General features: G+C 34.7%; 1 protein-coding gene across 12 annotated transcripts in view; it reads right to left on the reverse strand.

Moving 5' to 3' along the window:
- LOC144964457 (unconventional myosin-IXb-like) overlaps nt 1-10647 on the reverse strand; it is a 150690-nt gene extending 140043 nt beyond the window's left edge. For 11 of the 12 annotated variants that reach the window (XM_078898743.1, XM_078898742.1, XM_078898741.1 and 8 more), the window contains exon 1: nt 10424-10626. The gene's annotated coding sequence lies outside the window, so the exon portion shown is untranslated. Of the gene's footprint in view, nt 1-10423 lie in introns of all 12 variants that reach the window. The other variant, XM_078898745.1, reaches the window with a different exon arrangement.
- Nucleotides 10648-12260: the final 1613 nt, after the last annotated feature.

Below are 12260 nucleotides of genomic sequence, written 5' to 3' on the forward strand. Positions count from 1 at the left end.
TAGGTTAAACGGCGATTTTGTTTGAATGACCTGAAAATGAAGGGCCAGTTTGATTTAAGGGTATTACGGCGCTTGCAACACATTTAGGTCATATCAGCGGCAGTAAAAAGGAAGAAATGGGATATATTTGTTTGTTTTTAAGGGTTTTACGGCGCTTACAACACATTTAGGTCATATCAGCGCCAATAAAAAGGAAGAAAATGGGATAGTAAAAAGTTCTAGAATTACACAATTAAAACACCCAAGAAAAAGTAAGACATAGGGGAACTGAGAACAAATATGGATATGATGTAGATTCCAAGAGCATAACATCAATGTTCTTAGTTTGAGATCACCGATATGTCTCATCTGGACACAAGCACAATATCCAACAAAGAGGTTTTACTATACGTAAAATACCCACTGTTCTACCGGCGATTGATCAATAGATGTTGTAGGCTTGGCTAAGAAACTCACAACATTGTCATCCAGAAATATACCGGACCAACACACATTAAAATGGTTGTATAAAAATAATAACAAAGAGATGGGTGACATCAACTTTGTTCCTTCTAAATAATTAAGTGAGAACTAATCAGTAAAATAGCTTTCTATCTAACTATCTAAAAACATAAACAAAGAGATGGGTGACGTCAACGTTGTTCCTTCTAAATAATTAAGTGAGAACTAATCAGTAAAATGGCTGTCTATATAACTATCAAAAAACATAAACAAAGAGCTGGATGACGTCAACTGTGTTCCTTCTAAATAATTAAGTGAGAACTAATCAGTAAAATGGCTGTCTATCTAACTATCTAAAAACATAAACAAAGAGCTGAGTGACGTCAATGTCGTTCCTTCTATATATAAATATAATAAGGATAATCCCAGACGTCTATGCTGGATGTTGCTTGCTAAGACAGGTCAACGCCCATCGCAATGAGGAGAGATGTCAGTTTCATGTGATTTACACCAATGCGTATTAAGGAGAATGAAGTGTGGTATAAAATAATCACGACCACCATTAATATCCTCTCTTTCTCTCTCTCTCTCTCTCTCTCTCTCTCTCTGTCTCTATCTCTGTCTGTCTCTCTATCTATCTATCTCAATCTCTCACTCTCCCTTCTATCTCTTTTTGTCTGTCTCTCTCTTCTCTCCCTCCCTCTCCCACTATCTCTCTCTTTCTATCTCTGTCTGTCTCTCTATCTATCTATCTATCTCACTCTCTCAATTTCTCTCTCCCTCTCCCCCCCCCCTCTCTCTCTCTCTCTCTCAATTTCTCTCTCCCTCTCTCTCTCACACAAACACACAATCCCATTCACAAACAGCTACACACGTACGTACACTCATACCCCCCCCCCCCCACCCCTTCTTCTTTCTTTTTTTTCCCCTTTTCCCCGTAGACGGGTTATCATATTGACATTTCCAAAACGGCTGAGTCACAATGAGAAAATCGAAATGTATACTTTTTATAAACCAGATAATTGTAGGCGGCAGACGACTCACGATCGAACAACAGACAGGAATGTCATAAAAAGGACAAAAAATTGAGTTTTAAATAGCGCAATATCCACTAAATGTGTTCAAAGCGCTTTACAACGGGTCCCCGACCAACAGCAACACGTCACAAGTAGAACGAGACATGATGATGCCTGCCAATTGTTGTACTGTTATTCTTTCACAATGCCCAACTTTCATTTTCAATAAGTTTTAATGACTTTTGAGACGCTCATGAAGTTCTGAAATTGAAGCCAAAAATTTCGTAATACTACGGATTTTTTTCGTAATACTTGGCAGGTCTGCAAAGTCAGACCACATCATAGCAGTGTATTATGAGCAAACAATTCGTGTTGTTGTCGTCGTGGTTATGCAAATCCTTCCTAAATTATACACATGACGAGAACAACAATCATCGAGTAATCGAGGGATCAGATTACAATGCTGGAGGGAGACTAAATGTTACTGCTCGAAGCTCGAGGAATATAAATAACAATGTGAAATGGAATGTAAGCTTCAATTTAATATACAAACACAGACGAAATGGACGTTTCGAGTTTCCCCTTTATCAACAAAACAGGATGAATGAAACTGCAGACGAATGAGATAATGTGGCAGTGGCGTTGTTAACGTTTCATTCACCCTGTTTTGTTGATAAAGGGGAAACCCGAAACGTCCAATTTATCTGTTTTCGTATATGAAATTGAAGCTTACATTCAATTTCACACTGTTATCCATGCTGGAGACTGGGGTTTATGGGGGTGGGGTGGGGTGGTGGAGGGGGATGCAGGCCGAACAATAACAATAAGGCCAGAATATCTTATTTTCCCTTGAGTAAATAAATCTAAGCCAACGCACAACCCTGCTACTTGTCCGTATTATTATTATTGTGCGTGTGTGTGGCGCGTTAAGTGGGGGTTGGGGAGGGGGGGGGGGATAGGAAGCAGACACAGAAGTGACCTGAGCAGCGAGGATTACGAGCCACGAGCACTAAACATCCAACAATGTGACTAAGCTAATGATGATGATGATGATAATAATAATACTAATAAAGTAATAATAATAATAATAATAATAATAATAATAATAATAATAATAATAATAATAATAATAATAATAATAATAATAATAATAATAATAATAATAATAAATAATAATAATAATAATAATAATAATAATAATAATAATAATAATAATAATAATAATAATAATAATAATAATAATAATAATAATAATAATAATAATAATAATAACTCATTATCATTATCGTCATCATCATGATATTATTATTATCACCATCAATATCATTCAAACAAAAACAACGACGACAACAACAACAGAAGAGTAGCCTAGCACGTAGCGCCAATTAAGAATAGGCTACCTCTGGTTACACGCCACTGTAAAGTAACTACTGTTTAACCTGACAGAAAACAGGACAGACCCCCCCCCCCCCCCCCCTCCCCCATGCCCGGTAGGTCCTATGATATACCTGTATGGAAAGGAAAATAATATGCCATCATTTTGTTACGTACCACAGGTCAAGAAGGTCACTGGTAAATTATGGTAGGTCGAAAAGTACATAATAGAAGAATCCTGCAACTAATGGAGCTTGTTAGTAACGGTAATATAATTAGTCTATAGTAGAATTGAAACATTGCAGACGCAACAGACACAATGTGAATTGAAACATTGCAAGAAACAATGTGAATTGAATTATTACAGAAACAATGTGAATTGAAACATTGCAAGAAACAATGTGAATTGAATTATTACAGAAACAATGCGATTGAAACATTGCAAGAAACAATGTGAATTGAATTATTACAGAAACAATGTGAATTGAAACATTGCAAGAAACAATGTGAATTGAATTATTACAGAAACAATGCGATTGAAACATTGCAAGAAACAATGTGAATTGAATTATTACAGAAACAATGCGAATCGAAACATTGCAGAAACAATGTGAATTGAAAGATTGCAAAAATACAATGTGAATTGAGGGGGGAAGGAATGTAATATCAGTCGTCTATCAGGCTTCATGTGTCGTCCTACACGTTAAGTGTTGCTGTTGGCTAGGGACTCCTTGTAAAGCGCTTTGATCACATTTAGTGGATATTGCGCTACATAAAAGCTCAAGTTTTACGTTAATTACGCGATAGACCCTAAAAAATATTTTAAAAACTAAAAGGGGAGGTGAATGCTGAAAGCACAAAAGCGGTCTTTTCTTTGATCCCCAGGCAGAGTCTAGCCTATGTCACTGTCCCCAGGCCATGACATATTACTTATTATCTTCACAGTTTGTCATCATGACAGCACCGACACCCGCACCTAGCTGACCCCAACTCCCCCCCCCCCCCCCCCCTTCCCATTTTTCCCCCCCATTGATAGTCATAGCCCATGGACCGTAACATTCCACACAAATCTGTTCGATCAAAATAGATCTGTTCTGGAGAGTAGGATCAACATTTGGGGGTAGAGGAATTGTCGGAACACAGACTAAGGTCCTGTATTCTCTATGTGTGGGAACGTGCGACAGAAAACGTTGGGTTGTAAACTTGAGTACATCCATTTTCCTTTCAGGTCCATGTTGCTCTTAGTTTGACCTTTTCCTTCAGCCGATCTCTTATTTCATCATTTCAAACTGAGTTGCCGAACCGAACACGAACGTTTTATCAAGAAATTAAAATGTCTACCAGCAAAGTGAAACAACCGACGAAATTCAATAATCTTTAAAAAAGTATTTTGTAATACAAAGCTTGATATCTCTAACATAAACATTCAACGCTTCTCTTCTATCGAATTCAATAGAGATTGGCCCATTCAGACAAAGATATTGTATAAATGGATTCAGAATTGAAACACATGCATGCAGAAGTGATATAGATAGTATGCGTTTGGCTAAGAAGCTCACAACATTGCCACCCGGAAGTATAACGGACCAACTCACAAAACGATGTGTAATCTTGTACGTTTTTAGTCTGGTTAATACAGTTTAGTGAGAACTATTCATAAACGCGGATGACAAAAACCAATAACAAAGACCTGAGTGATAGAACGAAGTGACGTCACTCAGGTATTTGTTATTGCTTTTTCAAGATTACACTTAGTTTTGTGTGTTTGTCCGTTATACTTCCGGATGGCAATGTTATGAGCTTCTTAGCCAAGCGCATTCTAACTAAACACAGACACAGAAAAAGCGTATTGTGTGTGAACAGCTGACCAAGATAATCCCGTGTGAAAGGACCGGGATCTCTCATTCCAAATAGAGACGTGAATGAACAAGGAATATTCTGGAATGCGGAAAGAAAGTAACAATGTGAAGAAACACTTCTAAGATAATTCAGAACTGCTGAAAATACAACTTTTGATCACTTCGACAACATGGGTGATTCCTGTTAACATCAGACATCCTGTTTGATGGATTATCTGTATTCCTTCATGGAATGCCCAGGTGACGGGATCTTCTGGTGCCGTGGAGGAAGGGCGTAATGAGAGAAAAAGACAAATGGAAAAGCATGTTTTGGCTATGTGGTGTTGTGGTATGACACTCGCCTTCAGACCGGAAGATCCAGGGTTCGAGTAACACTCTGTGCAACGCACAGACGAGTCATTGGAAAAGGCTCTTTACTCACAATTTCACAACAACACACAAACACACACACACACGCGCGCGCGTTTTACTGACTGACGACAACGACATCCACCAACAACACGTAACGTACCAACACACAAAATACACACTTAGATAACCACCACGCCTCCCGGACAGTCTTCATAATGTAAACAATGACACCCGATTGATAAACATGCAAACTACACACGTTTTACTATCGATCTATGTAAAATACACACTGTTCTACCGCTTGAAGAATAAAGCAACACAGAAATCTATGTTGTGTAAACTTAAACGTTTATAATGTGATCGAGAAATCGTGTGATAACTAGTCACCCAATTTGGATTCAGTAATCTGATGTCACGCCGCCCGGCGGTCATCTTGGTTCTAAACAAAGAAAATAATTACTATTTATTCTTCATGCTGGCTAGAACTTTTCACACCCCTTGTGATCAGAATGTGTAAAAGTCAAAACATGATCACATTTATGTTTTTTTTCTTCCCTCTGGATACGCTTTTATGCTCGCCGGGGAAATATTTCATACGGGCGTCCGCCATTGTTCCGATAGTTTAGAGCCAGTGTTACTAAGTTACCATGCGTCATTAGGAAGGAAGTGACGTTACGACTGTTGAAGAGTATCAATTTTATTCATTTATTGTTTATAAACAACTATATTTATTGTCCGAACACGTGTGAAGATATGTCACACATTCCGTGTTTTGATTGGTCAAAAATCTACTGGTTAATTATGTATAACCTTCAACGTTTATAGATAGTATGAAGTTGACGTCACTCGGGTCTTTGTTATTGTTTGTTTTTTGTTTTTGCCATCCGTGTTTATGATTAATTCTCACTAAACTGTATAACATAGTTTTGTGTGTTGGTCCATTATATTTCCGGGTGGCAATGTTGTGAACTTTTTAGCCAAGCGCATACGATCTATTGAAATTCATGTTTTTGTTTTGTTTAAATTATGGACTCTTCAGATTAGAGATTATAATAGTTAATAGAACACAAATCATATGTACACACTGTTGTGTAATGATATTATTATCTACCCCTGCTACCATCGCCAAGACCCGTCAACACGGACACCCCACTAATACTAATAGCATGATAAAATGTTATCATAGAACACGATGATAAATTTCAACGGTTCATTATCATGATATTAATAATATTAACTAATAAGTGAATACAACATCGGGGGATACAAGTCTCTCTCTCTCTCTCTCTCTCTCTCTCTCTCTCTCTCTCTCTCTCTCTCTCTCTCTCTCTCTCTCTCTCTCTATCTATCTCTCTCTCAAACCACTCACACACACACACTCACACACACTTTACACGTAATGAATGCCTAATTTAATTAGTAATACTTCCTACCCAACCATATTGCAGGTGTTGATAGTTCTCTGTGGTGAAGTGAATAACAAACATAATATTACCCTGTCTGAGGAATTCCACTTCAAGGAAGATGGGGATTGGAGATTGGATGGCGCGCGGGGTGGAAAAAGGTGAGTAGGAAAGCATAATTCTGTCAGTGACTCAGAGGCGAAGAAAAAATGTAGAATTTCAACTTTAGTCTCTTTTTCTTTATATTCTTTTGTTCATAAATTATCTATTTATAATGATAAAAATATAATTTGACACAGCCATAACAATGTTTCATTTCCAGACAGAAACCTTCATTTGCCAGACAGATAGGGGTGGTGCCATAGCAATGTCAAGGGCAACAAAATGTCATCTTCTTCATTAATCTATATAATATCGATGCTATGCGTTTAGTTTTAAAAAACTCATAACATCCGCCAGTCGGTTATAACGTACCAACACACAAAACTATGCAGAACCTTAGACGTTTATAGTATAGTCTGATTAATACAACTAAGTGAGAATTACTCATAAAAATGGCTGGCTAAAATCAATAACAAAGAGTCGAGTGACGTCAATTTCATTCCTTCTAGATAAACCATAGATTAGATACAAAACAACTTGAAACAAACACATTGATAATTACTGCTTCATCAATCAATTATATTCCACATAAAATCCCTTGTGAAAACACAAACAAACACATACGTCATTCAGTCGAACTTTATCTATTTCTTGATATCAGTATCATTATCAATAATTACGCTTGGCTTCATTGCAGAGATAATCAGCAATGAATATGTATGACATAATCAGTCGAAAGGTGAAGATTTTGGACTTGCATTTATAAAAATGTTGTGTTTTTTTTCTGAAAGAATATGCTCCCCAGAGCATTTTAATCTTTAATTGAAGTAAATCGGGTGATTTATCATGAAGTTATGGTCAGATGAATGGGAAAAGGTATCCAGCAACTTTTCTCAAATTTCATACTTTTTCAACTTGACTAGCTGTAAAAAATATTTAGACGTGAAATTAAACTTTGATATTTCCCAAAGACGTACAAAAAGGGTTGATTAAATCATTTATGACAAGAACTCATTTTTTTATAAAAATGACCTTCGAACAAAACTTAACCATATCTCAGTTCAAACCTTTTCACCATCCGACTGATTATGTCATTCACTGTAACATATCATTTTATGATAGCACCTCATTGAACACATTATTCCATTGCAAACACTGTGTTCTGAGACATAAACCCAAAAAATGTAAACAACATCTTTTTTAACTGCCATAGCTACTCTGGAAATACACATTGAAAATTTGGCCAGAAAACTCGTCCTTCAAATATCCATCGATTTACCCGACCCTCTTCTTGCCAAAAACTGTCAAACCTGGGACCTCACTTAAACATGTGCCTTTCCAGAGTACTGCAGTTCACTGGTTAAAAGTAATGGAATTATTACAATCCTGATCATCTTAAATAAAAATTTAAAAAGTAGTCCTTCAGAGCCACCAGGCCCATGGAGCCAGAGTTTATTCCGGTTTCTATAGCATGAAATGGACAATAGCAATTACTTGCTATCCTTTGGATAAGATGCTAGTATATCGCAAAGTACTTTCTGCCAGATCTAAGAGACCAAGCTACCCCAATCACTGCTGGGTGGACTGGGTGCGGGGTGAGCCAGAAAAAAAAAAAATCTCCACTGCACCCGGGATCGATTTTGGTCCCTTTGTGTGTGAAGCAAGTGGAACTAATAAAAAGTATCATTAATAGAATTACCATTTCATATATCCTCAGGGAAAATTTTTCTTTAAGACTGACCTCAAGAAAAGTGCTTTGAGAATGTTTAGTGGATATTGTGCTATATCAAAGTTTTATTTGGAGAAATGATAGAGATAACCCAGGACTTACCCACAGTGCATCACCACAGAGTAATAATAATAATAATAATAATAATAATAATAATAATAATAATAATAATAATAATAATAATAATAATAATAATAATAATAATAATAATAATAATAATAATAATAATAATTTCTTTATTGTCCATGAAGGCAATTTTTCATTTGGTTACAACATATAGGTACATAATATATGCAAACAGACATACATAAAACAAAAAGTGCAAAATCACACATACACAAACACACACTCACAGACTCACATTTAAATAGGCTTTGTGTAATCCATCTAAAAGGCATATCATCATGATGACAAAATTTATATACATACATACATATTCACTTTAACGAAGAGTTTCTACATTCGAAGAAAAAGAAGAGATGCCAATAGTAAGGTTTAAACCAGAGTCACTCGGATGAAAGTGCAAGCTCACCCCCTGCACGGGACAGACAGACAAACACAATAAAATAGATTTCTGCATTGTGGACAAAATAATGAGATCAATCAATAAGAGGCACTCCTACTAGATTAGAAAAGTGAGTGGAGCCGGTACTTATGTTGATCATAACAAGAAATGAAGTGAATAGGAAAGTGCCAGAAAACAACAGAGAATAAAAACTTTGTGGCGGCGATGGGGGCTCGAACCCGTGATCTTACTGGTATGACAACTCCACCTGGCCGGGGAGATCGTGACTCTAACGTTTGAGGTATCCACGGTGGACAGCTCATACGGAAGAGTCAAAATCTAATTTTAAAATTTTATTTAAACTCGCAACAGCAACCTACTCTGATATTTGAGTTGAGTATGTTATTGCCGAAACTACCATTTGGCCAACAGTTTGGCTATTAGGCTAGATACATGACAACGGCACATATCAGCCAATTTCATTCAACTATCTTTATCAAAACTTTGTACTGATACTCTTTGATTGACTTGTTATTCTTGCAGTATTGAGTAGTTGATCATTTTTTACAAGGTGCAGACAATGTTTTTAAAAAAAGAAACTGAAGCCTATTTTGAACCACGTCTAACTCTAGAGTCTGATATACCTACAGACTATTCTGTTGAGGAGGGTGAAAAATTTACTTCAGAAGATGATAGTTAATATCTAGATCATAGTTCAGATTTTCAAATGAACTTTCAGAAAATGTACAATGTTACAATGTCTATATATATGACTACAACTTATATTTTTTGGTCATTATATAACCATTCAAAGTACCTCATTCATATAAAAACCATCAGCATTTATAAAATTATATATATATATATATATATATATATATATATATATATATATATATATATATATATATATATATACATATATATATATATATATATATATATATATATATATATATATATATATATATATATATAAAATATTAATATATATTAAACCTCGTCAGTCTTCACTATTTTAATGTAATTTACTGTGGCAGTTCTAGCACTGCAAGGCAAAAAGGTGGCGGTGGCGCAAAAGGGCTTAATTCAAAAAAATTAAGTAAGTCGAAAAGGCAAAGGTAGCAGTAACAGATGTTTTGACATTTCAACCATCATTGTTGTATTGTAATAGACTTACTCTTACTCTTACAAATAATTTAGCTGGACTCTTGACCCTCCAGTTTTAATTCAATTACATTGTCACTGTCATTTAAATTTTAAGTTGCAAAGAAAACATTAAGATTTGGCCTATGAGTTAAATTTATACAGTATAGATACTATACTATAATTATAATTATAACTAGATATGACTAAACTAAAAGAACTTTTTTTTAAATATCATTTTACTCTTCTTTTACTTTTGGTTTTACACATATTTACTGTTATTAGTTATACCTTTGCCTTTGCCTTTACTCTGACTCTACTCTCTACGTTCTGCTTTTACTGTTACGAATATCATATTACTCCTTAATAATTAATTGTATTTCAGACAAGCATTAGATAAACATAAATATTCTAAAATTTAAATAAGTTTTGTGTTTGTGACTTGACTTGTGACCAGTTTGGCATACTATAGTGAAAACTAAAATAATAATACTTACCAATATATTATATCCACACAACTGTTAAAGGTGTTTAATATTAATCCAATAATATCCAAAGTAAGTGAAGAATATACTATATGAACAACGGGATTAGTAACTGCAATAATTTTAATATGAACAACACTCCTGAACTGGAGCTCGCTTAATCCTTAGCAGAATTTCAGTGAATGAAGGAAGACGGAAGGAAGCAGGAAGTAAGTAAACAATAATTTTTGCAATCTGCAGTGAATAAATGACTGTTCTATGATTGGTCCTTGGGAGAAGAGCATATTCGGAATCCGTTCACAATCGTAGAGACCGGCTTGAGGCAAGTCAAGTGGCATCCCCTATTAAAATTTATTTAATATTTTTATATTCACATACAATCTTTTGTAGTTTTTCATAGCAATTGGGTCCATGGAGCCGGAGTTGATCGCGGCTTTTAGTGGGCTGAACGGACAATAAAAATTGCTTGCTGTCCTGTGGATAGGATGCTAATATATCGCAAAGTACTTTCCGTCAGATCTAGCAGACCCAGCGACTCAATCGCTGCTGGATGGACAGGGATGTGAGAAAAGATAATCTCGACTTCACCCGGGAACATTCAGTCACTGGCTTATTCATCCATTCGCTGATGTCTTGTGACCATCTTCTTCTCTCCACAATTCCCTCGAGAAAAACTTTTTTTTAAAACTTTCATCCCAAAAAAAGCAAGTTTTAGTTTCTGTATCATCTTGATGAGATATTATCATCATCATTATTATTCTTATCATTATCATTATCATTATTATTATTATTATTATTATTATTATTATTATTATTATTATTATTATTATTATTATATTATTATTATTATTATTATTATTATTATATTATCATTATTATTATTATTATTATTATTATTATTATTATTATTATTATTATTATTAGTAGTAGTAGTAGTAGTAGTAGTAGTAGTTAGTAGTAGTAGTAGTATAGTAGTAGTAGTAGTAGTATAGTAGTAGTGAGTAGTAGTAGTAGTAGTAGTAGTAGTAGTAGTAGTAGTAGTAGTAGTAGTAGTAGTAGTAGTAGTAGTAGTAGTAGTTAGTAGTAGGTAGTAGTAGTAAGTAGTAGTAGTAGTAGTAGTAGTAGTAGCAGTAGTAGCAGTAGTAGTAGTAGTAGTAGTAGTAGTAGTAGTAGTAGTAGTAGTAGTAGTAGTAGTAGTAGTAGCAGTAGTAGTACAGTAGTAGTAGTAGTAGTAGTAGTAGTAGTAGTAGTAGTAGTAGTAGTAGTAGTAGTAGTAGTAGTAGTAGTAGTATAGTAGTAGTAATATAGTAGTATAATTATTATTATTATTATTATTATTATTATTATTATTATATTATTATTATTATTATTATTATATTATTATTATTATTATTATTATTATTATTATTATTATTATTATTATTATTTTATTATTATTATTATATTATTATTATTATTATATGTCATAATTTTTGTCACTTTTGTTTGGGCAGGTGCTATCCTCCTTTGGATATCATTTGTCGATTTTCTATTTGCCTCTATTCTTGTCCCAAGATAATTAAGATATACAAAATGATATACCTTATATATCTTATCATTTGGCAAATTTGATCTATTTTGTAACACAAAGGCTCCGAAACCACTGGACTAATCGTCAAATATGTCATGGTGTTTACAATTGAGGCATGAAGAGGTTTGCATGTATTATGGGATTGATAAGGACAAGTGTGATGATTTTATAGAAAATCCCATTGAAAGCAGACGCCATCATGTTTAGCACTTGAGTTGTGTACATGGCCGTCTACAGTACTATAGATTGCCATGGAAGTGTGTCAATCTTCCGGTTAAC

Source organism: Berghia stephanieae, chromosome 2, assembly GCF_034508935.2.
Source record: "Berghia stephanieae isolate SIO BIC M18660-M18661 chromosome 2, UCSD_Bste_1.3, whole genome shotgun sequence".
Taxonomy (NCBI): Eukaryota; Metazoa; Mollusca; class Gastropoda; order Nudibranchia; family Aeolidiidae; genus Berghia; species Berghia stephanieae.